A 12,031-nucleotide genomic window follows, 5' to 3' on the forward strand; every position below is an offset into this window, starting at 1 on the left:
CAGCCAATCAGTTCTTTTTGTTTTGAAAAAAATATGTATGCCTCCATTTCCAAACTGTCTTTCTTTTCATATTGCCATTCTACTGAAAGACACCTCCTGAGTGCATCCAGTTCTCCTTTGAAGATGTTCACAGTGTGGATTGTAGGGCACAGCTATGTCTTCTGGAGTGAAAAGTTTGCAGAGAAAACAGGTATGGTGAGAGACCTTGCTTTGCCAAATGTAGACATTAAATGGATTGGTCAGAGAGGGTTAAAGTGGCACCAATTGATGCCATTGGTGAAATCCTTCATTCAAATCCAACACCCTGACCTCATAATAGTGCACTGTGGTGGCAATGACCTAGGCACTTTGACTGGGGTAGGTCTGGAAATGCTTATGAAGGACACCTTTGCACAACTGTTTACACTTTTCCCTAAAACTGCCTTTGTGTTTTCCAACATATGCCAAAGGCAAAAATGGAACTGGTCCAATCATTTCTGTCCACAGATTGACAAAGCAAGAAAGCACGTCAACAAATCTGTTTCTGCTTTCCTCCGTGACTATGGTATGGGTGCCATTTACCACAACAACTTGCGTTATGACATGCAAGACATTTATAGAGGAGATGGTGTGCACTTCAATGATGAAGGGAACAGAGTCTTCCTCTTGAACCTTAGACTCTGCATCGGTACTTACTTGTAGGTACCACTAAAAAAATGACTTCATAAACACAACAGCTCTTTTTAGAGCTCCCTAATATCTAAACTCTTAAATCTGCTTTTCATTTATTTATTTTTATTTTTTTTACCGTACGCTTACCGTAAGCTTACCGTACGCGTACCCCGTGATTTTTTTTAAAATCAATAAATGTTTTTTTTGTACTTTTCTGTCCTTCTTTGACCCCCTTACAAATGTTAGGGGGTCTGTAACTCTCCTCATTGCCCCCTTTCCTTGTTTTCACTCTTTTGTTTCAGAGTGAAATACACAAAATGGCGGCCGCCGCTTCCTGGTTTCGACCGATTCGAATGTTTACTAAGATCTAAGAGCCAATCAGAATCGCGCTCGCGCACGCCACCGTACGCTTACCGTAAGCGTACGGTAAGCGTACCGTAAGCGGGCTCAGATATATATATTGATTTAAAGGCTATTTTCTCAGAATCTACTGAACAGATTTACACCAAACCTACAAAAGGCACTTCCTTGACCTAGGGACTACCTCTCTGCCAAATTTTGAGTAATTCTGTTCAGCCGTTCGGGCTGTAGCTCGTTCTAAAGGTCCTATGGAAAAATGCATGGGAAAAACGCGTTTTGGGACCCCCCTTTTATCTCAGCCCCCGCTTGACGGATCCCCCCGAGACTTTCAGGGTAGGAGCGGAGCGTAGCGCCCCACCTATTTTGAGAAATTCGCGAGGATTCGTCGACCGGCGCCAAAGTTATTCAAAATAGAATGTTGAGGTTTTCCTATGGAAACGTGGTCCTAACTATAACTTCCTACTAGCGACCGCCAGTAGGTAATATATATATATATATATATATATATATATATATATATATATATATATATATAATCACTTAAAAAACCATAGGTTTCACACATGTTATAGTTAGCTGGGCATTTCCCTCGTAAAAAAACAATGAAATTCCCCCGTTATCGTTAGTGCAGGCAACTATAACTCACGCGACCGCAATCCGCTGCTGATGACGTCAGATATTACATCACTGTATTTAGACACTTATTTACCCATGTCTTCTTCCATTCATCTTTAGCTATACATATATTAATTTTTTTTTTTTTCAGAGAGACACATTTGTCATCAGTGATGTAATATCTGACGTCATCAGCAGCGGATTGCGGTCGCGTGAGTTATAGTTGCCTGCACTAACGATAACGGGGGAATTTCATTGGCTTTTTACGAGGGAAATGCCCAGCTAACTATAACATGTGTGAAACCTATGGTTTTTTACGTGAATTTGCAAGGTTTTTTAAATGCTAATTCCTAACTATAACGTGTGTGAAACCTATGGTTTTTTCAGTGAATTTGTACGTTTTTTTTAAATGCTAATTTATTTATGTATTATTATTTTTTTTATATATTTATTTTACAATAAACTATCTTCTGCGGTCGCCAGTAGATAGTTATAATTAGGACCGTATTTCCATAGAAAATCTCAAAATTCTATTTTGAATAACTTTGGCGCCGGTTGACGAATCCTCGCGAAATTTTCAAAACTAATGGGGCGCTCCGTTCAGCTCCTACCCTGAAAGTCTCGGGGTGATTCGTCAAGCGGGGGCTGAGAAAAAAAGGGGGGTCCCAAACACGTTTTCCACATGTATTTTTCCATAGGACCTTTAGACGCAGCTACAGCCCGAACGGCTGAACAGAATTACTTGAAATTTGGCAGACAGGTAGCCATAAGGTCAAGGAAGTGACTTTTGCAGGTCTGGTGTAAATCTGTCCAGTATTTCCTGAGAAAATAGGATTTAAATGCATATCAATATCTATACGCGCGCAGGGTGCGCGCACAGTGCGCGCACCTTGCGAGCACCGTGCGAGCACCCTAACGTGCGCGAGCGTAATTCTGATTGGTGGTTACATGTTAGTCAACATTTCAATCGGTTGAAATCAGGAAGTGTCGGCCGCCATTTTGTTTGTTTTCAGTGCGAGAGTGAAAAAGGAAGGTGGCGAACGTGAAAAGGGGGCAGGGTAGAGAGTTCCTGACCCCCTAGCCTTTGTCAGGGGGGTCCCTGAAGGACCCCCGAAGGCAGAAAAAAAATAAAAAACATTTTTTAAATCGCGGGGGTGCGCGCGCACGGTGAAAACCAAAAAAAAATACATTTTAATACGTAGTTTATTGTAAAATAAATATATAAAAAAAAGAATAATACATAAATAAATTAGCATTTAAAAAAACGTACAAATTCACTGAAAAAACCATAGGTTTCACACACGTTATAGTTAGGAATTAGCATTTAAAAAACGTTGCAAATTCACTTAAAAAACCATAGGTTTCACACATGTTATAGTTAGGTGGATATTTCACTCGTAAAAAACCAATGAAATTCCCCCGTTATAGTTAGTTCAGATAACTATAACTTGCGCGACCGCCACTCTATCACAAGGATGATGTCATCAGTGATGTCATGAGTGATGCCACTGACCATGTCATGAGTGATGTAATATGTGACGTCATGAGCAGTGGATTGCGGGCGCGCGAGTTATAGTTATCTGAACTAACTATAACGGGGGAATTTCATTGGTTTTTTACGAGTGAAATATCCACCTAACTATAACATGTGTGAAACCTATGGTTTTTTAAGTGAATTATATATATAAATATATATATATATATATATATATATATATATATATATATATATATATATATATATATATATATATATATATATATATATATATATATATATATATATATATATATATATATCAAACAAGAACTCCTGTCCGCCACTCACTCTGGCGGAACCAGCAGGCACAGACTTCAGATACTCCAAGGAATTTAAAGAGTCGCATGCAGCGTTGGTGGATGCAGCAGTGTAATTTTATTAAATAGAATGTCCACAAATTAAACAGGCATAGTGCCTGCCATGACACGTTTCGCTCCTTGCCGGGAGCTTGATCACATGATGCGTCTCCTCAAAAGGGAACTCATTAAAAAACAAAATAGTTCCCAATTGCCTGTAGAAACAATCGACCCAGCTCAAGTGTATGGAAAACAGACTATAACATATCCCTAGTAGTTCGTAAACAAATACATAAATATATACATATATAAATATGCAGCCAATAAATTACCAATAGGAATTGCAATGAAGTGTTAAAATCATGTAAATTAAAATATAAGTCATACTGTTCATAATAAAACATTATAATGATAATATTATATAATCCTATGTATTTCAACACTCATAATATTGAAACAACATCGATGACTCTTAATATTACATTCTAAACATGATAGGCAAGTGCCTCTACTAATTGTTGCATGAAATAACACCTTACTATTAATCATCTCATGAAAATGTAATGTAATGAAGTAGTGCAAATATATATATATATATACACAGAAAAGTCCCCGTGCAGTAAGTCCCTGACCCTTTTATTGCGGCCTCTGGACGGACACGGTTGAGCCCGTTAAATCCAAACAACGAAGGCAGCAAAGAATAGAGGCCCATTTCAAGAGCAAAGCTCTTTATTCAAAAGTGATGCCACGCACATGCTTCCTTGCATCCTACATATTTCGGCGTGGTGTCAGCCTTGATCACTGACAGAAAGCGATGGCAAAGTGCTTCCGTGCTGGCAGTTAAATAGTTCTCAAACACGTAACTGTTTAGTGCCTCCAGCTCCCACAATGCACCACAAAGCACAAATAGGTCTGATGTTAAGAAGACAGTGCTTAATTAGTTCAAAAGTTCATTAATTCACTTGAAATCATGGTGCTTTAAATCTAATAACCAGTTGGAAACAGTCACTAACACATAGAAAACATAGTGTTGATGTTGTCACCTTTGAAAAAATCTTCACTCACGAACGATTGTTCGGGATGTACCGCCCCAACAAATCCCTTCCAACGCTGACGGCGATTTAGCTGCAGTAGCATCTCCTTTGTAGGTTTTGCCGCAGAGAGTGGGTCATGCTTCCTAATTAAATCCACAGAAAAGTCCCCGTGCAGGAAGCCCCCGAACCTTCAGGGCGGCCTCTGGACGGACACGGAGGAGCCCGTTAAATCCACACAACGAAGGCAGCAAAGAATAGAGGCCCATTTCGAGAGAAAAGCACTTTATTCAAAAGTGATGCCACGCACATGCTTCCTTGCATCCTACATGTTTCGGCGTGTTGTCAGCCTTGATCACTGACAGAAAGCGATGGCAAAGTGCTTCTGCGCTGGCAGTTAAATAGTTCTCAAACACGTGACTGTTTAGTGCCTCCAGCTCCCACAATGCACCACAAAGCTCAAATAAGTTTGATGTTAAGAAGACAGTGCTTAATTAGTTCAAAAGTTCATTAATTCACTTGAAATCATGGTGCTTTAAATCTAATAACCAGTTGGAAACAGTCACTAACACATAGAAAACATAGTGTTGATGTTGTCACCTTGAATAAAAGCTTCACTCACGAACGATTGTTAGGGATGTACCGCCCCAACAAATCCCTTCCAACGCTGACGGCGATTTTGCTGCAGTAGCATCTCCTTTGTAGGTTTCGCTGCAGCGAGTGGGTCATGCTTCCTAATTAAATCCACAGAAAAGTCCCCGTGCAGGAAGCCCCCGACCCTTTTATTGCGGCCTCTGGACGGACACGGTTGAGCCCGTTAAATCCAAACAACAAAGGCAGCAAAGAATAGAGGCCAATTTCAAGAGCAAAGCACTTTATTCAAAAGTGATGCCACGCACATGCTTCCTTGCATCCTACATATTTCGGCGTGGTGTCAGCCTTGATCACGGACAGGAAGTGATGGCAAAAGTGCTTCCGCGCTGCCAGTTAAATAGTTCTCAAACACGTGACTGTTTAGTGCCTCCAGCTCCCACAATGCACCACAAAGCACAAATAAGTCTGATGTTAAGAAGACAGTGCTTAATTAGTTCAAAAGTTCGTTAATTCACTTGAAATCATGGTGCTTTAAATCTAATAACCAGTTGGAAACAGTCACTAACACATAGAAAACATAGTGTTGATGTTGTCACCTTGAATAAAAGCTTCACTCACGAACGATTGTTCGGGATGTACCGCCCCAACAAATCCCTTCCAACGCTGACGGCAATTTCGCTGCAGTAGCATCTCCTTTGTAGGTTTTGCCGTAGCGAGTGGGTCATGCTTCCTAATTAAATCCACAGAAAAGTCCCCGTGCAGGAAGCCCCCGAACCTTCAGGGCGGCCTCTGGGCGGACACGGAGGAGCACGTTAAATCCAAACAACGAAGGCAGCAAAGAATAGAGGCCTGTTTCGAGAGCAAAGCACTTTATTCAAAAGTGATGCCACGCACATGCTTCCTTGCATCCTACATGTTTCGGCATGATGTCAGCCTGGATCATGGACAGGAAGCGATGGCAAAGTGCTTCCGCACTGGCAGGTAAATAGTTCTCAAACACGTGACTGTTTAGTGCCTCCAGCTCCCACAATGCACCACAAAGCACAAATAGGTCTGATGTTAAGAAGACAGTGCTTAATTAGTTCAAAAGTTCATTAATTCACTTGAAATCATGGTGCTTTAAATCTAATAACCAGTTGGAAACAGTCACTAACACATAGAAAACATAGTGTTGATGTTGTCACCTTTGAAAAAATCTTCACTCACGAACGATTGTTCGGGATGTACCGCCCCAACAAATCCCTTCCAACGCTGACGGCGATTTAGCTGCAGTAGCATCTCCTTTGTAGGTTTTGCCGCAGAGAGTGGGTCATGCTTCCTAATTAAATCCACAGAAAAGTCCCCATGCAGGAAGCCCCTGACCCTTCAGGGCGGCCTCTGGACGGACACGGAGGAGCCCGTTAAATCCACACAACGAAGGCAGCAAAGAATAGAGGCCCATTTCGAGAGAAAAGCACTTTATTCAAAAGTGATGCCACGCACATGCTTCCTTGCATCCTACATGTTTCGGCGTGTTGTCAGCCTTGATCACTGACAGAAAGTGATGGCAAAGTGCTTCTGCGCTGGCAGTTAAATAGTTCTCAAACACGTGACTGTTTAGTGCCTCCAGCTCCCACAATGCACCACAAAGCTCAAATAAGTTTGATGTTAAGAAGACAGTGCTTAATTAGTTCAAAAGTTCATTAATTCACTTGAAATCATGGTGCTTTAAATCTAATAACCAGTTGGAAACAGTCACTAACACATAGAAAACATAGTGTTGATGTTGTCACCTTGAATAAAAGCTTCACTCACGAACGATTGTTAGGGATGTACCGCCCAAACAAATCCCTTCCAACGCTGACGGCGATTTTGCTGCAGTAGCATCTCCTTTGTAGGTTTCGCTGCAGCGAGTGGGTCATGCTTACTAATTAAATCCACAGAAAAGTCCCCGTGCAGGAAGCCCCCGACCCTTTTATTGCGGCCTCTGGACGGACACGGTTGAGCCCGTTAAATCCAAACAACGAAGGCAGCAAAGAATAGAGGCCAATTTCAAGAGCAAAGCACTTTATTCAAAAGTGATGCCACGCACATGCTTCCTTGCATCCTACATATTTCGGCGTGGTGTCAGCCTTGATCACGGACAGGAAGTGATGGCAAAAGTGCTTCCGCGCTGCCAGTTAAATAGTTCTCAAACACGTGACTGTTTAGTGCCTCCAGCTCCCACAATGCACCACAAAGCACAAATAAGTCTGATGTTAATAAGACAGTGCTTAATTAGTTCAAAAGTTCATTAATTCACTTGAAATCATGGTGCTTTAAATCTAATAACCAGTTGGAAACAGTCACTAACACATAGAAAACATAGTGTTGATGTTGTCACCTTGAATAAAAGCTTCACTCACAAACGATTGTTAGGGATGTACCGCCCCAACAAATCCCTTCCAACGCTGACGGCGATTTAGCTGCAGTAGCATCTCCTTTGTAGGTTTCACTACAGCGAGTGGGTCATGCTTCCTAATTAAATCCACAGAAAAGTCCCCGTGCAGGAAGCCCCTGACCCTTCAGGGCGGCCTCTGGATGGACACGGAGGAGCCCGTTAAATCCAAACAACGAAGGCAGCAAAGAATAGAGGCCCATTTCGAGAGCAAAGCACTTTATTCAAAAGTGATGCCACGCAAATGCTTCCTTGCATCCCACATGTTTTGGCGTTTTGTCAGCCTTGATCACTGACAGAAAGCGATGGCAAAGTGCTTCCGCGCTGGCAGTTAAATAGTTCTCAAACACGTGACTGTTTAGTGCCTCCAGCTCCCACAATGCACCACAAAGCACAAATAGGTCTGATGTTAAGAAGACAGTGCTTAATTAGTTCAAAAGTTCATTAATTCACTTGAAATCATGGTGCTTTAAATCTAATAACCAGTTGGAAACAGTCACTAACACATAGAAAACATAGTGTTGATGTTGTCACCTTGAATAAAAGCTTCACTCACGAACGATTGTTAGGGATGTACCGCCCCAACAAATCCCTTCCAAAGGTGACGGCGATTTCGCTGCAGTAGCATCTCCTTTGTAGGTTTCGCTGCAGCGAGTGGGTCATGCTTCCTAATTAAATCCACAGAAAAGTCCCCGTGCAGGAAGCCCCTGACACTTTAATTGCGGCCTCTGGACGGACACGGTTGAGCCCGTTAAATCCAAACAACGAAGGCAGCAAAGAATAGAGGCCCATTTCAAGAGCAAAGCACTTTATTCAAAAGTGATGGCACGCACATGCTTCCTTGCATCCTACATATTTCGGCGTGGTGTCAGCCTTGATCATGGACAGGAAGCGATGGCAAAAGTGCTTCCGCGCTGGCAGTTAAATAGTTCTCAAACACGTGATTGTTTAGTGCCTCCAGCTCCCACAATGCACCACAAAGCACAAATTAGTCTGAGGTTAAGAAGACAGTGCTTAATTAGTTCAAAAGTTCATTAATTCACTTGAAATCATGGCGCTTTAAATCTAATAACCAGTTGGAAACAGTCACTAACACATAGAAAACATAGTGTTGATGTTTTCACCTTTGAAAAAAGCTTCACTCACGAACGATTGTTAGGGATATATCACTCCAACAAATCCCTTCCAACGCTGACAGCGATTTCGCTGCAGTAGCATCTCCTTTGTAGGTTTTGCCGCAGCGAGTAGGTCATGCTTCCTAATTAAATCCACCTAAAAGTATCCCTGCAGCAAGCCCCAATCCTTAAGGGCAGCCTCTGGACGGACATGGAGGAGCCCGTTAAATCCAAACAACGAAGGCAGCAAAGAATAGAGGCCCATTTCGAGAGCAAAGCACTTTATTCAAAAGTGATGCCACGCTCATGCTTCCTTGCATCCTAGATGTTTCAGCGTGTTGTCAGCCTTGATCACAGACAGGAAGCGATGGCAAAGTGCTTCCGCGCTGGCAGTTAAATAGTTCTCAAACACGTGACTGTTTAGTGCCTCCAGCTCCCACAATGCACCACAAAGCACAAATAGGTCTGATGTTAAGAAGACAGTGCTTAATTAGTTCAAAAGTTCATTAATTCACTTAAAATCATGGTGCTTTAAATCTAATAACCAGTTGGAAACAGTCACTAACACATAGAAATCATAGTGTTGATGTTGTCACCTTGAATAAAAGCTTCACTCACGAACGATTGTTAGGGATGTACCGCCCCAACAAATCCCTTCCAACGCTGACGGCGATTTCGCTGCAGTAGCATCTCCTTTGTGGGTTTTGCCGCAGTGAGTGGGTCATGCTTCCTAATTAAATCCACAGAAAAGTCCCCGTGCAGCCAGCCCCCGACCCTTAAGGGCAGCCTCTGGACAGACACGGAGGAGCCCGTTAAATCCAAACAACGAAGGCAGCAAAGAATAGAGGCCCATTTCGAGAGCAAAGCACTTTATTCATAAGTGATGCCACGCACATGCTTCCTTGCATCCTAGATGTTTTGCCGTGTTGTCAGCCTTGATCACGGACAGGAAGTGATGGAAAAGTGCTTCCGCGCTGGCAGTTAAATAGTTCTCAAACACGTGACTGTTTAGTGCCTCCAGCTCCCACAATGCACCACAAAGCACAAATAAGTCTGATGTTAAGAAGACGGTGCTTAATTAGTTCAAAAGTTCATTAATTCACTTGGAATCATGGTGCTTTAAATCTAATAACCAGTTGTAAACAGTCAATAACACATAGAAAACATAGTGTTGATGTTGTCACCTTGAATAAAAGCTTCACTCACGAACGATTGTTAGGGATGTACCGCCCCAACAAATCCCTTCCAACGCTGACAGCGATTTCGCTGCAGTAGCATCTGCTTTGTAGGTTTTGCCGCAGCGAGTGGGTCATGCTTCCTAATTAAATCCACAGAAAAGTCCCCGTGCAGGAAGCCCCCGACCCTTCAGGGCGGCCTCTGGACGGACACGGAGGAGCCCATTAAATCCAAAAAACGAAGGCAGCAAAGAATAGAGTCCCATTTCGAGAGCAAAGCACTTTATTCAAAAGTGATGCCACGCACATGCTTCCTTGCATCCTACATGTTTCGGCGTGTTGTCAGCCTTGATCACGGACAGGAAGCGATGGCAAAGTGCTTCCGCGCTGGCAATTAAATAGTTCTCAAACAGGTGACTATTTAGTGTCTCCAGCTCCCACAATGCGCCGCAAAGCACAAATAAGTCTGATGTTAAGAAGACAGTACTTAATTAGTTCAAAAGTTCATTAATTCACTTGAAATCATGCTGCTTTAAATCTAATAACCAGTTGGAAACAGTCACATACACATAGAAAACATAGTGTTGATGTTGTCACCTTGAAAAAAAGCTTCACTCACGAACAATTGTTAGGGATGTACCGCCCCAACAAATCCCTTCCAACGCTGACGGCGATTTCGCTGCAGTAGCATCTCCTTTGTAGGTTTCGCCGCAGCGATTGGGTCATGCTTCTTATTTAAATCCACAGAAAAGTCCCCGTGCAGGAAGCCCCCGACCCTTTTATTGCGGCCTCTGGACGGACACGGAGGAGCCCGTTAAATCCAAACAACGAAGGCAGCAAAGAATAGAGGCCCATTTCGAGAGTAAAGCACTTTATTCAAAAGTGATGCCACGCACATGCTTCCTTGCATCCTACATATTTCGGCGCTGTTTCAGCCTTGATCACGGACAGGAAGCGATGGCAAAGTGCTTCCGCGCTGGCAGTTAAATAGTTCTCAAACACGTGACTGTTTAGTGCCTCCAGCTCCCACAATGCTCCACAAAGCACAAATAAGTCTGATGTTAAGAAGACAGTGCTTAATTAGTTCAAAAGTTCATTAATTTACTTGAAATCATGGTGCTTTAAATCTAATAACCAGTTGGAAACAGTCACTAACACATAGAAAACATAGTGTTGATGTTGTCACCTTGAATAAAAGCTTCACTCACAAACAATTGTTAGGGATGTACCGCCCCAACAAATCCCTTCCAACGCTGACGGCGATTTCGCTGCAGTAGCATCTCCTTTGTAGGTTTTGCCGCAGCGAGTGGGTCATGCTTCCTAATTAAATCCACAGAAAAGTCCAAATGGCGATTAATTTTCAACTAGTAGTGGTTTAGTCATGGCTTCTGGTGAGTGTAACAAATAATGTGATGGATAACGGTTTGAAAAGTTGGCAAAGCACGATATAGGATGTATATGAGGTACAACTTACAAACATAGCGGGATTGCATCTGCACACATTCACCTGTGGTATTATAGGCTCATTTAAGTTGATAACTTTAGTGTTTTAATTGTCGCCAGTACTGTTACCTGGCCATCTTTAGATTTGCCGCCTGCTTCATGCCCATAGACAGTGGTTCTGACAGGGGTTCCGGCTTGCATAAGTGATGGAGAAGAAACCCCTCTAATGTTTATTAATTAATCAGCCCACTGGATGAGTAGAAACGCAGGATTCAACATCACTAATCACAAGCATATTCTAATGGTTAGAAGGGTGTCCTGGATCGGCAAGTCCAGGAGACTGCGTGATCGTGAATTTAAGGCACCCTGAGCTTGTACATAACTTGCTCACGCTAAGTAATGGGTTTCATCATGATGAGGGTGGCTCCAGCATTAATATGCTAACCCTGTGCTTCTTTTATAGGCATACGATTAACTCGAACAACAGTGGTGCACACAAGGGCCACATGGGGTGGCTCAACAATCTCAGTATGGAATCGGTATGCCTCTCTTAAGAATGCGAGGGATCTAAATGATATTGATTGACTGGATTGGTCGGGGGAAACTAGGGGCCCCCATGGTGTGGAGAGTCATCTTTCTAACACAGACTTGGGAGGAACCGTTAGGGTAAATCTAAATGAGGACACCTTAAGTCCATCGCATTTAGAGCTTTTGGGATCCGGCATGCAAGAGAATAGTCACCCACTCACAGAACCCCACAGTCCCCAACTTTGCCTTACACCAGATATTCCAGAC

The sequence above is a fragment of the Triturus cristatus genome, chromosome 5_2 (genome assembly GCF_964204655.1).
Source record: "Triturus cristatus chromosome 5_2, aTriCri1.1, whole genome shotgun sequence".
NCBI lineage: Eukaryota > Metazoa > Chordata > Amphibia > Caudata > Salamandridae > Triturus > Triturus cristatus.